The sequence below is a fragment of the Rattus norvegicus genome, chromosome 5 (assembly GCF_021556685.1).
Source record: "Rattus norvegicus strain SHRSP/BbbUtx chromosome 5, alternate assembly SHRSP_T2T, whole genome shotgun sequence".
In the NCBI taxonomy this organism is placed as follows: Eukaryota; Metazoa; Chordata; class Mammalia; order Rodentia; family Muridae; genus Rattus; species Rattus norvegicus.
This window is the reverse complement of record NC_141538.1, coordinates 29,057,390-29,068,104: the sequence shown is the minus strand read 5'-3', so window position 1 is coordinate 29,068,104 and position 10,715 is coordinate 29,057,390. Positions and strand designations below refer to the sequence as shown.

Here is a 10,715-nt window from a genome sequence, read left to right as displayed (position 1 = left end):
AGAGAACTGACTCTCCCACAGTAGCCATGAAATGCCAACAAATCAGATGGGGGCAGGGCCGAATGAGACACCCCCTTCCCATCTATGCTGGGATTCCGTGCAGAATTGGGCATGCACAGCCTCTGTGAGTTCATGTGTGCAATGACCCCATCGTGCCTGGAAAATACTGTTCACTATGGCCATCCACTACATCCAGCTCTTACAATCTCTATACCGTCTCTTCTCTGATGATCCCTAAGCTTTGGGGGAGGGGGTGTAATATTGATGCCCCTCCACACTAAGAGATGAGAACTCCACAGTCCTATTCTCTCCATACCTGGCAGTTGAGGTTCTCTGTATTAACTACTAGGTCCTGCAAGACGAATTTTTTTCCTGATGGAAGTTGAGACAGGCACTAATCACACATAGATAAGAACAAAGGAACAGTTTATTGCTATGTCCATTTAGCACAATAACAGTATTAGGTTCTCCCATAGGGCCTATTACCTAGTATGCCATGGATTTCATCTTGTGGACTGATCTTTAAATCCAACCAAAAACATTCATGGCACTGTTACATAACTGGATACATCTTGCCAGGCCAGTAGTTTTTGTAGGTTCAAAGCTGGTTATGACTGTAAATGACTTTCTTCCCTAATAGCATGCACAGAGCCTCCCAGCTAGTCACGAACGATGACATTTCCAGGTTGGTATCTCCTTGAGAGCAACGATAGTTTTGGGTTATTTTTCTGAGTCTGGATTACTTTGTTCAGAACGACTACTTCCAACTCTATTCATTTACCTGGAAATCTTACAATTTCATTTTTCTTTACAGCCAATTAATATTCCATTGTTTACATGTACCACACTTTCATTGTCCACTAATAGATTTTTGGATATCTGGGTTGCTTTCAATTTCTGGCTATTGTGAATAGAGCAGCAGTGAACACAGGTGAATAAGGATCTTTGCAATAGGATTTAGAGTCCTTTGGGGATATGCCCAGGGATGGCTTAGCTAGAGTATATATCTTATAGTTTGCTTTCTGATGCTTTGATAAACACTGTGACCAAAGACAACTTGGGAAAGGAAATAATTTGTTTCAGTTTATAATCTCAGGAAACAGTGCTTCACTGAGAGACATCAGGGAAGGGACTCAAGGTAGGATCCTAGAGGCAAGGATCTAAGCAGAAACCATGGAGGAACATTGCTTACTGGCCTGCTCCCTCCGGATTATGCTCATGTCTGTGGTTAGAGATATGTTTGCTTAGCTTCTTGATCTGGCTGCTTGCTGCTGGGCTCCCCTTGCCACTATGGACTCTCTCTGAAACTGTAAGTCGCAATAAAATCTTTCTTCTATAAGCTGTTTTTGGTAAAAGTATTTTACCATAGCAACAAAAAAGTAACTATCACATGTAGGATGATAATATCCACATTTAATCCTGCCAATCCAATTCTTTTCCTCTTCTGATAAAAACTTCTTTTATCGTTGCCTTTAAATTTTCATTATATAAAGCTTTCAATTCCTTGGTTAGATTAATTCTAAGATTCGAGAATGGGCCTTGCAGTGATGGTACATGCTTTAATCCCAGCATTTGGGAGGTAGAGGCATCTCTCTGAGTTCAAGGCCTATCTGGTCTATAGAGTGAGTTCTAGGACAGTCAAGGCTACGCAGAGAAACTCTGTCTTAAAAAGCCAACCAAGCAACCAACCAAGCAACCAACCAACCAACCATCCAACCATCCATCCAACCAACCAAGCAACCAAGCAACCAAGCAACCAACCATCCAACCATCCATCCAACCAACCAAGCAACCAACCAAGCAACCAACCAACCAACCATCCAACCATCCATCCAACCAACCAAGCAACCAAGCAACCAACCAACCAACCATCCAACCATCCATCCAACCAACCAACCAACCAACCAACCAACCATACAAACAAACAAAGTAAAAATACCAAAAACCAAAACCAAGATTGCATATATTCTTTCTTTTGTCATTGGCATGTAGGGAGGTTTCTCTGTCTCTCTCTCTCTGTGTCTCTGTGTCTGTCTCTGTCTCTCTGTCTCTGTCTGTCCCTCTGTGTCTCTGTTTCTGTCTCTGTCTCTGTCTCTGTCTCTCTCTCCCTCTCTGTGTGAGAGAGAATTTTGTATCTTCTCACTTTGCTGAATGAATGTGTTTATCAGCTTGAGGAGGTTTCTGGTGGAGTTCTTAGGGTCTTTTATATATGGAATCATATCATCTTTAAAACAGGACACTTTTACTTCCTCCTTTCCTAATTATATCTCCTTTATCTCCTCTTCCTGTCTTATTGTTCCAGCTAAGACTTTCAGCTAAGACTTGAACAGAAGTGGAAAGAGTGGACATTCTTGCTTGTTTCTGATTTCAGTGGAACTGCTTTAAGCTTTTCTCTCTTAGAGGTGATTTTGGCTGTGGGTTTATTGCATATTTCTTTTGTTACATTGATATATGTCTCCTATATTCCTAAATTCTCAAGATATTTATTGTGAAAAGATATTTTATTTGTCCAAGGACCTGTTTGCATCTCATGAGATGATCCTGTAGTTTCTGTCCTTGAGTTCATTATGTAGTGGATTACATTTATTGATTTACATGTGTTAACTATTTCTGCATTTCTGGGATGAAGTCTATTTGATCATGATGGATAATCTTTTTGATGTGTTCATGAATGTGGTTTGAAAATATTTTATTGAGAATAGTTGCATCTACGTTCATCAGGGACACTGGCCTGTAGTTTTCTTTGTTGTTGGATCTTTTTCTGGTTTTTTGGTATCAGGATAATTCAGGCTTCATAAAAAAATTGGCAGTCTTCACTTTTTTCTATTTTATGAGCTAATTTGAGGAATATTATTGTTTGTTCTTCTTTGAAGGTCTTGGAATTCAGTGGCTCTGGATTCATTTATTTGTGAGATTTTAAATTACTGCTTCTATTTCACTAGTTGTGGATACGTTTAAATTATCTTTTTATTTTTGATTTGACTTCGGCAAGTCATATACATCTAGAAATTTGTCTATTTCCTTTATATTTTCCAATTTGTTGGAATTTAAGTTTTAAAGTTGTATTTTAATGAGTATCTGAATTTTCTCATTTTTTAAAACATAATTTCTTCCCTTTGATCACATATTTTATTGATTGAGTATTCTTTCCCCTGTCTTTTGATCAACTTGACTAATGAATGTCTATCTTGTTAATATTTTTTTAAAAAACCAGTTCATCAGACTCATTCTTTGAAATAATTTAAAATTTTCTATTTTATGAATTTCAGCTCTGATTTTGCTGATCTCTTCTAAGGTTTTCTTTTGGATGTTACTTGATTTGCTTTTCCGAGTCCTTCAGGTGTATTATTTAAATCTATATTGAGACATTTCTGGTTTTTCAATGTAGGCACTTAGAGATAGAAACGCTTCTCTTCGGACTCCCTTTGCTGTGTTCCATGGATGTATTGTGTTTTGCTTTCATTTTCATTCAATTCTAGGATTTTAAAACTCTTGACCCAATAGCAATCAGAGCTGTTGTGAGTTAATGAGTGGAGTGCTCCTGTCCTGTCCAATGCTCCGATCCTGTCCAGAAGACAGTTTCAAAGAGCTCTGTTCTTATGAAGAGACTAACACTATTTATTATTGTAGGAATAGATTTGTCATTGTGGGAGTAGGTGCTTTATAGAAGGACAAGTTCATCTCCCCCTCCCTGCTCGTTCTCTCTCTCTCTCTCTCTCTCTCTCTCTCTCTCTCTCTCTCTCTCTCTCCCCCCCCCTCTCTCTCTCTCTCTCTCTCTGTCTCTCTCCCTCTCTCCTCTCTCTCTCTGTCTCTCTCCGTCTCCCTCTCTCATACTATTATTTTTCTATGGGATTATGCAACAATAAAACCTTACCAAATGTCGGTACCTTGATATTAGATTTCTCACCTCCCAGAACTGTGACAAATACATTCTTGTTCATATAGATGACCCATCTTAGGCTATTCTATTATTATACCACACATTGTATGAAGACATACAATTACACATAGTTGCTCACCATTTCCCAAATGTATTAGACATTTCTCTTCTTAATTTCTTTGTTAGTTCAGACATTGATGTCTGAATTCTTGGTTCCACTGTGGCTGGTGAATGCTTTTGTAAGGTGGAGTACAGTTGAGTCCCCATTTGGAAATTACTTTTCGATTGGGTTTGCTGGTCATTGTTTTTACCTCAAGTAATATTTTTGTCGATTTGCATTTCAAGAACTATATGTTAGGCATGTGTAGATTGTTTCAAAACCTTTAGACATTTTACATATGATGAATAATCATTTAATATCTTGCCTAAGGCAGATGGCTAAGCTGTATCAAGAGCAAGATCTGGAGTTAGTTTTCTCCTACAATTCTAGTGCATTTAAGAGATGTTTGTTCTGGAAATTTGGAGCAAGGCTCATTATCTAGATTCTACATTGTAACTACAGCTAATTTGTTTCATCTCTACCTCTGGCCACTGCTCTTCCACTGCACCCCAGGAGATTTTGAAGCAAACACATCAGTCTGTACTTAATAAGCGATGTTCATTTTAAAAGGCAAAGTAAATGGGTCACTCCTAAACACAATTACATCTCTGAGTGTCATTAAAACATTCAGTTTGTGAAATAATTTTCTTAACTCTCTTATAAATTTTGTTCACTTCTTTGGATCAGAATACAAGTGAGGTTTATATATTATGTAATTGGTTGATTTGATTTCAAGTTTCTTTTAATATAATTACCTTCCCCTCTTTCTTGTGTGTGTGTGTGTACACACAAATGCATGCGTGTACAAGTAAGTCAGAGGAAGGTCAGAGGAGAACATTGGGTTTCTTGGTCTATTACTCTCTACCTTATTCCCTTGAGACTAGCTCCCCCATTGAAGCTGGGGCTCATGTTTTATTGTTAACCTGGAAGAGAGCAAGCCCCATAAGTCCTCCAACCTCCATCCACAATATCACTGGACTTACAAGGATGGGCAGGCAGCTATGCCTGGCCTTTTCTCGGGTGTTGGGATTTGGATTAGCTCCTCATGCTTGGGTGGCAAGTGCTTCACCCACTGAACTATCTCTTCAGCCTTTCTTCTTTTCAAAAGAGAAGTTTATTGTTTGTTGTTGTTGTTGTTGCACTCAAACTTGAGTACCCCACCCCACCCCCCTACCAGGTTGGGTTGCATGTCACTGGTTCTATTTAACATGATCCTCTGGTTCTGTATCTGGTGCGACTTGTTGATTTGATTAGAATTGGCTGGGATTTCGGTTCCTTTAATGATTCTTCTGGTGTCACCTTAGAAGCCATGACTATTAGGAAGGCCCTGTCTGTGGGGATGGCCCTTTGCAGTCACTGTGTGAAATGCACACAGTCGGCAGTTAGTGAGAATGAGCCTCTAGTAGGCAGGGGAAGCCATGGGAGGGATATGACGCATGCGCAGACCTGGAAAACTCAGACCTCTCGGTCCACCGTGGTTTGTTTTCTTGCTGAATGCTTCCGGCCGGGGGCTGGTGCAGAAACAGGTCCTGCCACACCAAGCCACATCTTCCATGAGCACCTGGGCTTCGCTCCGTCTCCCTGCACCATTGATCAGGATATGCTCTGGCAACTGGGGGATAAGGCTTCGGGAGAAGCCAGCACTGCTCTTCCCAGGAATGGCTGCCACTGCTGTGCAGGTGGCAGGCAAGAAGGACTAACCTGCTCTGCTTCCCCTGAATGAGAGTGAACTCGAAGAACAGTTCGTAAAAGGACATGGTCCAAGGGGCCAGGCCACCAACAAAACCAGCAACTGTGTAGTGCTCAAACACGTACCCTCCGGCATTGCAGTCAAGTGCCACCGAACACCATCTGTGGATTGAAACAGAAAGATAGCTCGGAAAATCCTCCAGGAGAAAGTGGATGTTTTCTACAATGGTGAAAACAGCCCTGTTCACAAAGAGAAGCTCGAGGGTGAGAGGAGAAAGCGAGAGAAGAAGAAAAGAGCAAAGGAGACTCTAGAAAAGAAGAAGTTATTGAAAGAACTATGGGAAGCAAGTCAAAACAACACCGAGAAAAAGGCTGATGCTGATGGCATACCAAGAGACTTTCGGGAATAATGGTGACATTGCCTGGCTACAGCATAGAAACATCTAGAGAGAGCATTGTGGAGCTCGGCATGGTGGTGTACACCTGCCATCTGAGCACTTGGGAGAGCTAAAACAGGAGGATTGCTGCAAGGTTCCGAACAACCTCATCTACATAGCTGGTTCTGTGGCAGCCTTCCCTATGCGGTGAGACTCTGAAAAAGGTGGGAGCCACAGGGTTGGTTGGTTTAGCAGTTAAGAGAGCTTGCCGCTCTTGCAGAAGACGCAGGTTCAGTTCCCAGTACTTACACGGGGTTGCTCACAACCTACTTCCTGTAGTTGCAGAGCTAAGAGATCCAGTGCCACCATTTGGGCTCCACAGGACAACACACACTCACATAGACAACATAAATAATTTTAAGAACCTTTAAAAATAAATATCATGCTAATGGACGTAATCAAGTTTTTGTGTATATACACCTGCATGGCAGAAGAGGGCATCAGATCCATTACAGATGGTGTGAGGCACCATGTAGTTGCTGGGATTTGAACTTGGGACCTCTGGAAGAGCAATCAGTGTTCTTAACCACTGAGGCATCTCTCCAGCCTCCAACCATCACTTTTTTTAAGTTGGTAGACAACAGCAAATAGTAATACACACTTCCAAGAATAAAACCATCAGGCGCTTGCTGTCAAGCCTGACCCAAAGTTGTCTGTCCTCTGACCCCTACATGTACTATGCTGTGTACACATATGAACACATATGAAGATAAATGTAAAGAATGCTGTGTGGCACACGAAAGGCCATTACATTTTAAGAGCAGTGGCCAGTTTGGGTTGCCACTGTTTGATGGACAGCTGACAGTTCTTTCTTGATTTTGGCAGTGGTTACAAAAATATCCCCTTTTACACTTCTTTGTTTTTGAGACAGAATCTCATGTGCCCCAGGCTGGCCTTGAACTTGTTATGGAGTCAAGGATAATCTTGAATTTCTGATCTTCCTGTTTCCCTCCCATATTCTAGGATTATACAGGCTTATGCAACTTGTCTGGTATTGTTTATTTTTCTTTTAGACAAAGTCTACTATAACCCAGTCTGGCTTCGTTTGTAGGGAATCCCGATCGTCCCAAATGTTAGGATTGCATGCACCTCTGACCTAGTAGTACAGTGTCATTCTAAAAAGGTGGGAAATAGGGCTGACAAAGTGATTCAGTGGCCAGAGCCCTTCCTTCTCACAAAGTCTGACCTGGGTTCTGATCCTCGAAATCCACCTACGGGTAAAAGGTCAGAACTGACTCTACCAAGCTGTCCACTGACATCATTGTGACCATGTGCCTACACTCATCAAACACAAAAATAAGTGACAATGTTTAAAAGTGCTGATATTAGAGAGGCCCCCTTTTATGACAAGTTGAGTCAAACAATAGCATTGAGTGATTATCTTTCAACTCCAGCTTATACTTAAGTTTCTGGTAAAGGGAAAGTGACAGTGGAATGGTAAAGTTACCTGCTGTGTGTACCAGCTCCAACAGTCACAGTCACACAGACAACCTACAGTCAGCAGGGAAGAGTCTGGATGAGACCTTACCTAGGTTGCCTTGCAGGTATGTCTGTGGGAGCTGTCTGAAGTAGGAAGACAGTCACTGTGTGCAGCATCATTCCCTAAGCAGGAATCCTGACCAGTGAGCACTAGCTAAGAACAAGCAACGATGCTTTTATATTCTGTCTTTTGACTGTGAATGTGATCATGTCTAGCTTCTTGAGTTCCTGCCTTGACTTCCCCAAAATGGGTTATAACTTAAAACTGTAAGCTAAATAAAACTTTCTTTCCCGGAAAAAAAAAAAAAAAGAAATGCACACAGTCATTAAGGCGTTGCTTCGAGAGGCACTGCTTGATCATCTTAGAAGTGAGGAGTACCTCAGGCTTTCTTCTCGACCTGTGGAATGAAATCTCATCTCCAAACAAAACCGTAAGGCGATTTAATGTTTCCAATGCTCTACATTAGGGGTTGGAAAGTAATTTTAACTCCATGTTTTTCTTTTAAAATTTATCAGCTCCAACACTTCTAGGAGGAGACATTCCACATATTGACTGATCTTATGACATGGTTCATATAGTAGGGAACGTCAGGTATTGGCTAGTTCTTCCTTTTTATACAGGTTTGCAGGACAGTAATTCTATTTCCTATCACTCTCCTGAACTTACTCTTTAAAAGTATCATTAAGGTTTTGTGAATTTTGACATACCGGAGATATTTTAATTCACCATTTTTATGATAGTTCAAATTGCCATAACGTTGGCTAGCACAAACTTTCTCACATTTTCAAGTCCACTTGACATGATCCTATCTGTCTTTTTTAAAAAAATTATTAAAAAATAGTCTTAATGACACATATATAGAGTCAGAGGAAGTTAAAAAGATGCAAAGTAAAATCTTCAAAGGAAAAAGCTAAAAGGAAAGTGTATGTATGCATGTATCTCAGAGCTAGTAGATTGGCTGGTAGGAGCATGCAGAAGAGGCACACCTGTGCTACTGAAGATGGGGAAGGAGCCAACAAGAGTGTGCTGTCTGCTGATGTGGCCAAACCCCTCCCTCTACGCTCTTGCCTCCTTAGAGAAGACTGAGGGATCCCCTGGCTCTCCAACTCACTTTTACTTGGTGAGATAGCCTAGGCTCATTTTTTTTCTAATTCTTACCTTAGATCTGAAGTTACCATTTTTACAAGGATTTGTAAATACTTTTAGCAAAAATCATATATAACAGAGATCTACTTTTGGAGTTTCTTAGCCCTTCTAGCAGACAACACTGTCAGGAAGGGTCTGGGTTTTTTGATTGTTTTTTTTTTTTCAGGGTTTTGTTTTGTTTTGTTTTGTTTTTTTGGCCTTTGACTAGTAAGGTGTGAAGTCTTGCGGAGTTTTGCTTGGATCCTTTTATTGGGGGGATGCCACTTCAGTTGGTCATTCTTCCTGAAAGGAGGCCTTTAAGTGAATAAGATCAGCAGTACAGAGTCTTAGAACGTCCCCTGCCATATGCACAACCCAACTTCATCTTGGCTGATGTGCCAAGCCTTCCACTTGTCCAGAGATGTATTATTCTGGTTTCTTCTCATTCCCCATGATTCTATCTCTTCAACATTTAGTGTCCATAATCTAGCCTCACCTTCTAGCCAGTAGCTCTTGGTATTGTTTTCTTTTTTTTTTTTTGCTTTTTTATTTATTTATTTATTTTTTTTATTAACTTGAGTATTTCTTATATACATTTCGAGTGTTATTCCCTTTCCCGGTTTCCGGGCAAACATCCCCCTCCCCCCTCCCCTTCCTTATAGGTGTTCCCCTCCCAACCCTCCCCCCATTGCCGCCCTCCCCCCATAGACTAGTTCACTGGGGGTTCAGTCTTAGCAGGACCCAGGGCTTCCCCTTCCACTGGTGCTCTTACTAGGATATTCATTGCTACCTATGGGGTCAGAGTCCAGGGTCAGTCCATGTATAGTCTTTAGGTAGTGGCTTAGTCCCTGGAAGCTCTGGTTGCTTGGCATTGTTGTACTTTTGGGGTCTCGAGCCCCTTCAAGCTCTTCCAGTTCTTTCTCTGATTCCTTCAATAGGGGACCTATTCTCAGTTCAGTGGTTTGCTGCTGGCATTCGCCTCTATATTTGCTGTATTCTGGCTGTGTCTCTCAGGAGCGATCTACATCCGGCTCCTGTCGGTCTGCACTTCTTTGCTTCATCCATCTTGTCTAATTGGATGGCTGTATATGTATGGGCCACATGTGGGGAAGGCTCTGAATGGGTGTTCCTTCAGTCTCTGTTTTAATCTTTGCCTCTCCCTTCCCTGCCAAGGGTATTCTTTTTCCTCATTTAAAGAAGGAGTGAAGCATTCACATTTTGATCATCCGTCTTGAGTTTCGTTTGTTCTAGGGATCTAGGGTAATTCAAGCATTTGGGCTAATAGCCACTTATCAATGAGTGCATACCATGTATGTCTTTCTGTGATTGGGTTAGCTCACTCAGGATGATATTTTCCAGTTCCAACCATTTGCCTACGAATTTCATAAACTCGTTGTTTTTGATAGCTGAGTAATATTCCATTGTGTAGATGTACCACATTTTCTGTATCCATTCCTCTGTTGAAGGGCATCTGGGTTCTTTCCATTTTCTGGCTATTATAAATAAGGCTGCGATGAACATAGTGGAGCACGTGTCTCTTTTATATGTTGAGGCATCTTTTGGGTAAATGCCCAAGAGAGGTATAGCTGGATCCTCAGGCAGTTCAATGTCCAATTTTCTGAGGAACCTCCAGACTGATTTCCAGAATGGTTTTACCAGTCTGCAATCCCACCAACAATGGAGGAGTGTTCCTCTTTCTCCACATCCTCGCCAGCATCTGCTGTCACCTGAGTTTTTGATCTTAGCCAATCGCACTGGTGTGAGGTGAAATCTCAGGGTTGTTTTGATTTGCATTTCCCTTATGACTAAAGATGTTGAACATTTCTTTAGGTGTTTCTCAGCCATTCGGCATTCCTCAGCTGTGAATTCTTTGTTTAGCTCTGAACCCCATTTTTTAATAGGGTTATTTGTTTCCCTGCGGTCTAACTTCTTGAGTTCTTTGTATATTTTGGATATAAGGCCTCTATCTGTTGTAGGATTGGTAAAGATCTTTTCCCAATCTGT

At 41.2% G+C, this 10,715-nt stretch overlaps 1 pseudogene; it reads left to right on the top strand.

Moving 5' to 3' along the window:
* Positions 1-5,409: 5,409 nt before the first annotated feature.
* On the top strand, positions 5,410-6,210 carry Mtrfr-ps1 (mitochondrial translation release factor in rescue, pseudogene 1; annotated as a pseudogene).
* Positions 6,211-10,715: the final 4,505 nt, after the last annotated feature.